Genomic DNA, 10,379 nt, shown 5'->3' with positions numbered 1-10,379 from the left:
AACTCTTCCCTTCTCAGTTGAAATTAATCAAACACAGGCATCTGCTTTCAATATATCTCCAGGAACATGTACTGAAAGCTATCCTATGGGGGGTGTAGGTACTTCTGGTTTTGCTGTAGGACACATATGTATGTTTTCAGTGGAAGATTACATTTATTAAAGTATCAATCTGTTTATTTTTATATTGGGAAAACACAGAAGACACAAAGATAGTTCTCCTCCATAAGAACATAATTTTAAGCCAGGAAGTACATCTTTGCAATCTAAAAGAATTTAGAAACCAAGCTTTCTTTCCAGTAGAAAGAACATAGACATTTAGGCATTAAAAATAACCTAAAAGCATAAATACTACTTTACAATTCATCAATAAGCATCATGACTCATGAATGTCAACCCAATGGTCAATGTGGTAATTTCTGTAACAGCCACAGGCTGGCTTCTTATGGTCAAGAACTATGATAACCATTTTGTATATACATTCTTTTTCTTATAAAAAGAGAAATACTACATAGGTAGTAGGCAGTATTCAGAGTGGCTAGGGGCATGGACATATTCATGTCAAACAGGCTGAGTTCTTGTCCTGCAATCCTACTTATTAGGTTGATAATCTTTGGTGACTTGATGAAGTTCTCTGTGACTCAGTTTCCTTACATATGCAATGGCCGACACACTACTTCCTGCACCTTAGGACTGCTGTGAGGAAAAAGTGATGTAATATATAAAAGTAATGGAGACGACTTGGGAGAGAGGTCCCTATAAGGGTTTGGGTTCGGGTTTCCTTCCTCATCTTATGACAGCGTTGAAGAAGAATTGCTGAGAGGCATTTCCTTCTATGACATTTCCTATTTCTTTAAGTAGGAACACGATAAAGTCTTAGCTTGACATGTTTATGATATAAACTATTTGCTTTCTTTCTATGAACATTTGAGAGGAAACAAAAGCAGTATAAAGAAATATATAATAAAAGAAAAACGAGCCAGCATAAGGTATAAAGCCCAGCATTGTTTAGAACAGGAAGCTTTCGTCAGTGCAAGTTTCTATAGTTGTGGGACGCTTGTGTCAGTGAAAGCTCCTCACAGAAGGTATGTGTATCTAATAGATGAAGACTGACTGAAAAGCTCTGCTGTGCCTATTCGTTTTCTGTGACCAATACCTTTAAAAATAATACTCTCGCTGTCTCTCCCTCTCCCTCTCCCTCTCCCTCTCCCCCTCTCCCTCTCCCTCTCCCTCTCTCCCTCTCCCTCTCCCTCTCCCTCTCCTTGAGTCTCTGCTTATATAATTGGGTTTCTGTTACTGTAACAAATACCTGGAATGATCAACTTCTAATGTACAAAGTTTTATTGTGGCTTATAGTCTTAGTGACCTGTTCACAGGCTTCATAGTGACAGTCGCTCCATTGCCTTGGGCTTCAGTGGCACATTCTGGAGGGGATGTTTTGTGGAGCAAAACCATTTTCCTATGGCAGAGAAGTGAACAAGAGCGAGAAGAAGAGAGCGGGGTCCCTCCATCCCCTCAAGGATACACACCTAGTACTGTAAGGGCCTTCTACTGTGTCATACCTCTGAGAGAGTGTCTACCACATTGCACAAGCTTTCAATGTGGGGGGCTTTGGGGAACATTCCAGGTCCACATCATAGCACTGTGAACCGAAGCAGCATTAATTAAATAAATAAATACCTTGTTTATTGAAAGGCAAAAACAGACATATTTTACTAATTTTAAAATTGTTTTTACTGCCACTGCTGCTACTATTATTATTAATTATGCTTGTGGGAGGTGGTGCACATGCCATAGTATGTGTGTGGAGGTCAGAGGCCAACTTTGTGGAGTCAGTCCTCTCCTTCCACCTTCCACGGGTTGTGGGGATTGAACTGGTGTTGTCAGACTTGCATGACCAATGACTTTACCCACTCGGCCATTTCATTGCCTTCATATTTTTACTAATTTCTAGATAGATAAACTTTATTTTCATACAGGAAGCTTTTTGAAAATAGGTCTTAGAATATCTTTTGGTGGCACAGCCTTTGCTATTTATGGTAAGCTGGAAAATACACGTAGATTCTGAAGTCACCCTCAGCATCAGTTTCTACTGTGAGATTTAAAGATTTAACCTCCAATGTATTAGTGAAATACTTAAAGAGAACATAAACCCAGACTTCTAGGGGAAGGAGACAATTAATTTATCATAATTTGAAAAGGTAATAAAACCAAACAACCATTTATGGTATGTGTTGATGTTATGGCCTGGGGACCCAGCTAAGCCCTAATGAATTATTAATATGTTTTATTGTTGATTGATAGAGCTTTGTGCAGTCTTAATTTTTATCAGAGATTTTCTTCATATCATTTAATTTTAAGGAACTTTTACAAAGAAGTAAATAATAATCTGGACTATGATTGTGTACATTTCGGTTAATATGAATTTTAAAATTTTTTTATGCAGAATTTTGTCTCCAATACAGTTTGCCTCACTCCAACAATTCTTTACTAAGTCACCCAATTTATAACTTAAAAAATGAACACAGAAACACTGAAGCCACAAGGGCCTAGTAGTTTAGAGGCAGAAGATACAGGGGTTACCATGGTGAGAACAGAGCATAGACTGCCTTGAGGACCACCTAATCATTGCCCTTCAGGATGTAGGATAACTCATGCTGTGCTCTCTCATAAATGCTAGTAAATGGATTTTAATAAACTCTACTATTTATTAATATGACCCAGCCAGGCCCCCAATAATCATGGCAGAGTCCTATGTTTTTGTTTTTTTTTTCTGTTTGTTTATTTTAATCAGCTCTAGCACAATTACTGGGGAATTACCGCTAATCTAATTTTCTCTAGCGCTAGACTGGTAGTTACCAGCTGTGCTCCCCACACACTTGCTGTTCGAATCTCCCCAGGTTATTTCTGTTCCAGCAGTCTGTCCTGGGGTGGGGGGTAGCGAGGGGTGGGGCATTTTACTCAGTGCTTGCTCCTGGTCCATCACATCTAATAGAGACTACCTGTTTTCTCTGTCTTCTTTTTTCACCTCCTTTCTCCTCCTTCTCCTCTTTCCTCCTTCCTCGTGGTCCTTACTTGTGATCCCAGCCCAGTAACTTGAACACTGCCTTTCTGTTCTTCCCAGCAATTGGCAGCAGCCGCCATTATTTAACCAATAGTTTTAAATTGGGGAGAAAAGTTTACCTAGCATCCCTTGGTGTACATGAGGATCTGCTCATCAGGGGCAACCAGATCTTGAGAGCCAGTATTTAACATTTAAATACATAGCATCGTCAGACTAAGCCCCAGCATGCCAGTGTCCTTGTGTAGGTATGTCCCTGTTTGTTCTGAGTTAAATGTATGTTTTGGGTAAGAGAAGGCCACATCTGTTGGGACAGGATTGTGACTGCCTGTGTGACCTCTGGTCAGTGGATTAGTTTCTCTGGTTCCAAGTTTTTTAATCTTGAAAATGACAGCAATAAAAGAGTATTTCTGTTTAAGCTACCTCCACAGTTCCTCTGGTTTTCTTACAAATTTTTATAAAACTGCAGACTGCGGTTCTTTGAAACATTGTTTTTATCCTCCATGGCAGGTGAGAACTTTGAGGCTTTACTTGGTAGTGGGATCTGGGAGGGAGTGTCTTTGAGCTAAGACACAACTAGTTATCACTTCTGCTACATTATACCTTGCTAAAAACAAAAATGCTTTCAAAGTTGCATAAGTGAAAACTGGGGATTACTGGAAAGATACAGGAATTCTCACAGGGCCCAAGTGTGGGTGTGGAGTTCTGGCTTCTAGATAGAGCAAGTGGAAAACCTGATTCGCTCTGCCCCTTCTCTAGTCCCTGAAAATACTTTTTTTTTGTCGTTTGTCCAGGTGGTCTTCATTTCCCTTTTCTACAAAGACTGGCTTTCCTTATTTTGTGAGTGAAGACTGGGCTCATCCAACCCAGCTTTGCATGGCTTCTCTGAGAGACAAAGTACAGGGGCTGGGCTGTGAAGATAGCTTAGTCGTGTAAGACAATCCCTGCCATTCATGGTTATGAACACACACAAGAGACTGACTACCTGGCATGGGCTAGATGTCTGCTTATACAGTAGTGGGAAAGTAGTATAAAGTATAGTGAAAAAAAGTGAGTGCAGCATTGTGAGCCACAGGCCAAAGGATCTCGAACAGTGGGGAGCTCAGCTGGAGCAGATCCTAACATGGTTTTTTTGTTGTTTGTTTGTTTTGTGGGCTCTAGGTTTCTCTATGTAGCCCTGGCTGTCCTGGAATTTGGTCTGTAGACCAAACTGGCCTCAAAGGGAGGTGGGGAAGGTTCTAGGCAGAAGGTGCACCACAATTAGCATGAGGATGTATGACTTCCAGGTGAATGAGTGTGACAGTCTGAATCATGGGGGATACAGAGCCTGGTACTGGTCCTCCTGAAGTCAGTGTCGAGAGAACTATTGTCTTTGACAACAGTTGTGGTTGCCTTTGACTTAGATTCCCATGTTAGAAAAAAGTTATGTGTCAGAACAAGCATGATATTTAAATGAGATGTTGAAGACTTTTCATATTGATACTAATATATAATTTTTTTTTTAGAAAAACAGAGCAAGAGTTCTGAAGTTTTTAAAAATCATATTTGAATCATGCATATTTGTAGAGGCTTGCCATTGATGATCTCAAGCGAGTTCTTTATATCCATTTGTATCTTGAATGAAATTTAATATTTAAGGAATGGTGTTAGGAGCCTTTTTGGTATGATTGATTTTTCATCCCATGGGATGGAGAAATTGTGCTATCACTCATACCCAGTAATTGATTTAAGGTTTGAAAACTAATTTTCTTCCAAAGAACATGAAGATTAATGGAAACTTTCTTATAATCATTTCTGAACACCTACAGCTGGATGTGTTTGGTTGAAGAGAGTACTGACCAGTGAGGGATGAGAAACAAGGTGACCGCACAGGAATTAGGTCTTATGTTCTGCTCTTACACATGTATTAAACACACATAGCCTGGTTTCCAAACTCCAGCCGTCCTTATCTTGATCATTTTAAGAGTGAAATAACAGCTTATTTATGTTGATAAAGATGCGTCTGAGTTCCCTTGAATGGAGGAAACATGTTTCCTTGGTAGCTCTTCTGGTAAAAAATGAGAACAAGGACTATTTGTTAAGCACACACCCACCTGCATCCTCTACATCATTCTTGTGTATCTGGCTGATCTGTAATGCTCGGATAATTGTATGGTTTGAGATTTAATTCCTGTCTGTTGTATCCAAGCAGCTGGCAGACTCTGAGTTAGAACAGGTGATTAAGTGATTTCTTGTTTTGCCTGGACAAGATGATAAGCAGATGCATTCGAAGTATTTTCTTTCTGGCTTGCTCCTGAGGAAGTTCTGACTCAGTGTCTGTGTTTTAGGTGATGTAGCAAGTGCTGGGTAGCACCAGATTGCATTCCAAGAAATCACTTTGCTCAAAATGATATGACAATGTCTACGGTATCATGCCCTTTAGAATCAAAGCTTGTATGGGGGAGAAATGGTATAATTCTCAGATAAGGAAACTGTGTAATGATTGAAGGCTTTACAGGTATATAAAAGGATTTCCCTTCATTTATATATTTTTTCATCATGGTGGAGTGGTATTGCTTGCTGATGAGTTGCAAGTATGTGGCTCAAACATTAATTTTATCAATAAGAAGATGTACTACTCCAAAGTTGAGAGTACAGCCTTCTGAGGCAGTGCTGCTTAAGTTTTAAATGGAATGATATATAGAAATAGGTTATGTTATGACTGTTGTTATGCAATAGTCTTCTTGGAGTTGACTAGTTTTTATGGAATTGGAGATAATGTCTCGGATAAACTTCATGTCTAGAGAGGGTATGACGTTATCTTTCAACTTTCAAGATTTTGGGTTAAGTTTTCAACTCTCAATCACTGTTGAGATGAAAATCACTAAAGAGTGTCTGCATTAAGGCACGAAAGTAACCCTTGAAGCTGTCACACACCCTCAAAAGAGGGTCACTGGCCACACTTGCCATAGGGAAGGCAGACCTCAAAGATGGTGTATAATTTGCTTAGCATCGCAGACTGAGAAAGTAAGAGGCATAGGTGTGTAAACTTGGTCCTGGGTCTCACTATGTTGTCAGAGCCTTACATTTGTGAGACTGAGCCCTTAACAGCCAGATGTTCAGTATCTGTGATGGTTAATTCTCCACCACACTGACAGGATTTAGACTCACAGGGGAAGCACAACGCTGAGCGTGAGGAAGTTTCCAGAGGTTTGACTGGAGAAGGACAGACAGTCTGAGTGTGAGTGGCACTGTCCTGTGGGTTGGAGTGCTGAACAGAATAGAAAGGACAAAGCCAGCTGAGCAGCATTGTTCATCTTGCTCTGCCTCATGACTGTGGCAACAGCCCTCCTGTTCCTGGTGCCATGCTTTCCCCACAGAGACAAGACAAAACAAGCTCTTCCTTCCTTAAGCTTTTCAGTCAAGTGTTTTGTTATAGCAACAAGAAAAGTACCTAGCAAAGCAGTGTGGAGAGCATTGTTTTGGTCTGTTTTCCATATCCTGTGCATCATGAGTGGATTTGGTCCATACCTGACACACGGCACTGATAATTTGCTGAGGTCCCACCTCTGTCATCATTGTTCTGGAGAACAGTGAGTGTCACGGTGCAGGGCCTTGGTCTTAGAAACTTCCAGGAGATCCATTAAACCCAGGAGCCAAATGGGAACTTCATTTTGCTCCACTTCCCCTGCTTCATGCACTTTTTTTTTTTTCTTTTTGGATTATAAGGTGCCAGCTCACTGATGGAATTAAAGCTGGGTCCTGATAGCTTATGGATTTTTTTGTTGTTGTTAGATCATTCTGTTCCTCTGGAAAAAATTTATGTGTAACATTTGTGAGGGCTGGATCTTTTTCAAGGTTATAATTACTTTATAGGCGTTTGGCCAGGATTTTAAAAGTAGATGCATGTCTGCACAAGCGTTCAATGTAGGTAAAGTGATATTTTACTACAGAGGTTTACAGTGGTGAACTGCTATGTTATAAGCTTTTTTACTAAGAAAGGCAGCTAATTCAAGTAAGAGGAAAGGGTAAATATGGCCTAGTATGCCTCCTGTTTGAAACGAAATGTCCCCAAATCCTATTTTTTATTTTTATACATTTCTTTTAAATTTGTTACCCTAGAACACTCTGTTTCAAAAAAAAGAAAAAAAAATGAAATCCTTCTTCCATTGGCCAAATCCCATCATAAAAGAGGAAAAAAAGCAATATAAATAGCATAAGCACTCCTCTTGCTCTGGAAGAATGACTTTAGACACTTGCAATTCTTTTCCCTGTCCCTGAAGGAAAACAGTGTGGATACCTGTCTCTGTGAACTATAGCACTGCAGCTGGCTCTCCCGCAGGGAGCAGGCAGAGCTGGGCAGGTGGTGGTTTCCTTTATGTTCAGCCTTGAAAGTCACAACCATCAGGTCTGCTAGTCACACGTGCTTTCCCTGATTCATTGTGGGACAGAACTACAAAAAGGCACATGCTCGGGGAACCAAGTCATTAGAGGCCTTTTCCTCTCTCTTCCTCCTCCTAGTCCTTCTCTTTTCTTGTTGGTTATCTTGAAACAGGATTTCTTAATGTAGCCCAAGTTGGCCTTGAACTTGCAGAAATCTGCTTCAGCATCTGAGTGCAGAGATTCCTGCTGGGCACTCCCGTGTTGGGCTTACAGTTCTTCTACTCTGTCTACAAGCTCATTCTTGATGACCTTTGTCAGTCTTTTGCTTTACATGTCATATATGAACTGTTGTTTCTCACGTTGATCTCCACCCCCTCATCTTCTTTCACTCTGTGAGGTAAATGTATTCATATCACAATATGATTGTTCATCTTCATTGCCAACTTGATTTGGTATCACCTGGTAGACATGTCTCTGGGTAGGATGGTTTCCAGAGATGTTTAACTGAAGAGGAAAGATCAATCCTGAATGTGGGGTGGGGTACCATCACATAGGCTGGGGTTTTGGACAGAATGTAAAGGAAAGGAGGAAGAAGTGAGATTAGCACTGACATTCATCCCTCTGTGTTCTGTGGAGACGTCATGTGGGCTGCTCCACTGTCATGGCTCCCCTACCAGGATAGGCTTACCACCGTGGACTAAACCAAACCCTCTCTGAAGTAACTTCTGTCAGGCATTTGTCACCAGGATGTGAGAAGTAGGTAATACACCCAACATCTTTTAAAACATATTATCTTGTGAGAATTTTCTTAGTAAATTCTTCTTTAAATTACCCAAGAAAATTCTTGTTTTCTTAGGTAAAATTTATTTATATTTAGAAAATTTTTCATTTGACTCTAGATAATTATAATTTTTAGGTGATCTTATATTAATTGAAAGATATGAACTGAATGCTAGTTACTGTATCTCATTTGCTTGTAGTTACTCAGAGAGTTCCAGTTCTCAAAATTTTTTTTGTGTGCTTTCACTTTTAACATCAGATTAATTGTTAGCCCGTGTCCATATTGTGAAGGAGTTTTAAAAAAAAATGTTTATGTTTTCACCAAACCACCAGAGCCTTTTCTAAACATCTTCAAAACAAGTACTGATTGATCTGTGTATAGAAAACTAACTACCTTTGGAGTAGTTTTTTCTATTTTCTCTTCAGTTTTATGAGCTGGGCAACTTTTCCTATCTTAGCATCAGAAGGAGTGAATACTGCTCTTCAGACTGTACTATAATGGGATCACTCTGACAGTAGCGACTCTCAGCAGAGCCCACTTTGTGAGGAATACATACAAGCTATCTATCCATCAGAGCTCTCCTTCACTGGCATCACATTTTATGCCAGGATGTTTTATGAAACTTGAACATTTCTGTCAGTTGAACCACAAATATTTATTCAGCACCTACTAATTAGATACAATACTGAATTTCAATTAAAACAACAACAAGCCTCTTAGAGTATTTGAGGAATAATCAACAGACTGCTAGCTGATAATGGAGCAGTAGGACTCACACAAGCATACTCTCCCATGTCCCGGAAGTCATGAATGCGCGCTGCATGTATGGGTGGGCATTGTCTTGATGCCCAGATTCCAAGCTTGGTGATTCACCTGCTGTCCACCGTTTCTAATTTTTGTTGTAAACGTTGAATTTCTAGATTACTCTTGTGTAGAGCAGGGGAAAACTTGAGTCGCCTGACCCAAATGTTTCCAGAGGAAGTTGGACATGACTGTCATCTGGCTTAGTATTGTTATTTATTTTGAGACAGGATTTACTGTGTAACCTAAGGTGACCTTGAGTTTATTGTAATCCTGCCTCAGCCTCTTTTGTTGGGATTATAGACTTGCCACCACACCAGTCTGGCTCAATGTGCTTCCTGTTCGTTCATACTTATGAGTCCTTTCTCTCTCTCTCTCTCTCTCTCTCTCTCTCTCTCTCTCTCTCTCTCTCTCTCTCTCTCTGATGTTTTGTTGTGAGTTAGTGCCATTTTATGGTCTTCTTTCTCATTTTTAAAGTTTTTGTTTTAATTTTTGATATTTCAGTTTCTATAGCGGATGGTAAACCTTGGGGCTAAATTCCCTCTGGTGTTCTTAGACCTAAGCTATGTTGGGCCTTCTGGGAAAATCCATTTGCTTGAGAGCCATCATTAGGAATATTAACGAGTCAATGACATAATACATCTCCTCTCCCTATAGGAAGAAGAAATTCACTATTCCATACAGGAAACCACCAGGAAATTAAAAGCATGACACCTTCAAGTTATGATGGGGCTATGGAAAATATTTTCAATATTCAATGTGGTTGAATTTGAAATACCTGAGATAACAGTAAAGAAAGGCATCATGGGTAACATTGCTTCAAGGATGAAAGCAAAGGAACTCCAAATTCAGCCATGTGACCCAGGGTCTGTCAGATGCTCATTAGCCCCTGGGCCAGCACTGGCTGACTCACATGCCCCCCTTGTACTAGCTGTGCCATTTGATATGTGTGACACTGGAAGCCAAGTAAGATTCTGCAAATCAGAAATCTGTAGAAAATTTCCAAAAGGACCTGACAAGGGTGGTGATGAAGGGTTTCATAGAGGAGTGGGTTTTTGGAGTATGGGAGACTGACTTGTGTTATGATGCCATGGAGCACAAATGTACTCCGAAGCTCCTGGTTTAAAAACATCCAACGTCTGTGCAATCAATTGTTTGTGATAAGTGTATGCTGTTAGGTGGCAGAAACATCCAGCAGTTGGTGAAGTTGTGATCAGAGAACTGCAAGAGCTTTGCCTCCTATCTCCCAGAGAAGCAATGACTCGTGGTCACTAAATTAGTTCGTGTAGTGACTTTTAAAACTTAAATACAGTGTGTACCAAGAAGTTTATTTTAAAAAATATTTACTTTAATTATTTTGAAATTATGAGTGTGAGT

Source organism: Mus pahari, chromosome 2, assembly GCF_900095145.1.
Source record: "Mus pahari chromosome 2, PAHARI_EIJ_v1.1, whole genome shotgun sequence".
Lineage (NCBI taxonomy): Eukaryota > Metazoa > Chordata > Mammalia > Rodentia > Muridae > Mus > Mus pahari.
Note: the sequence above shows the minus strand (reverse complement) of the source record.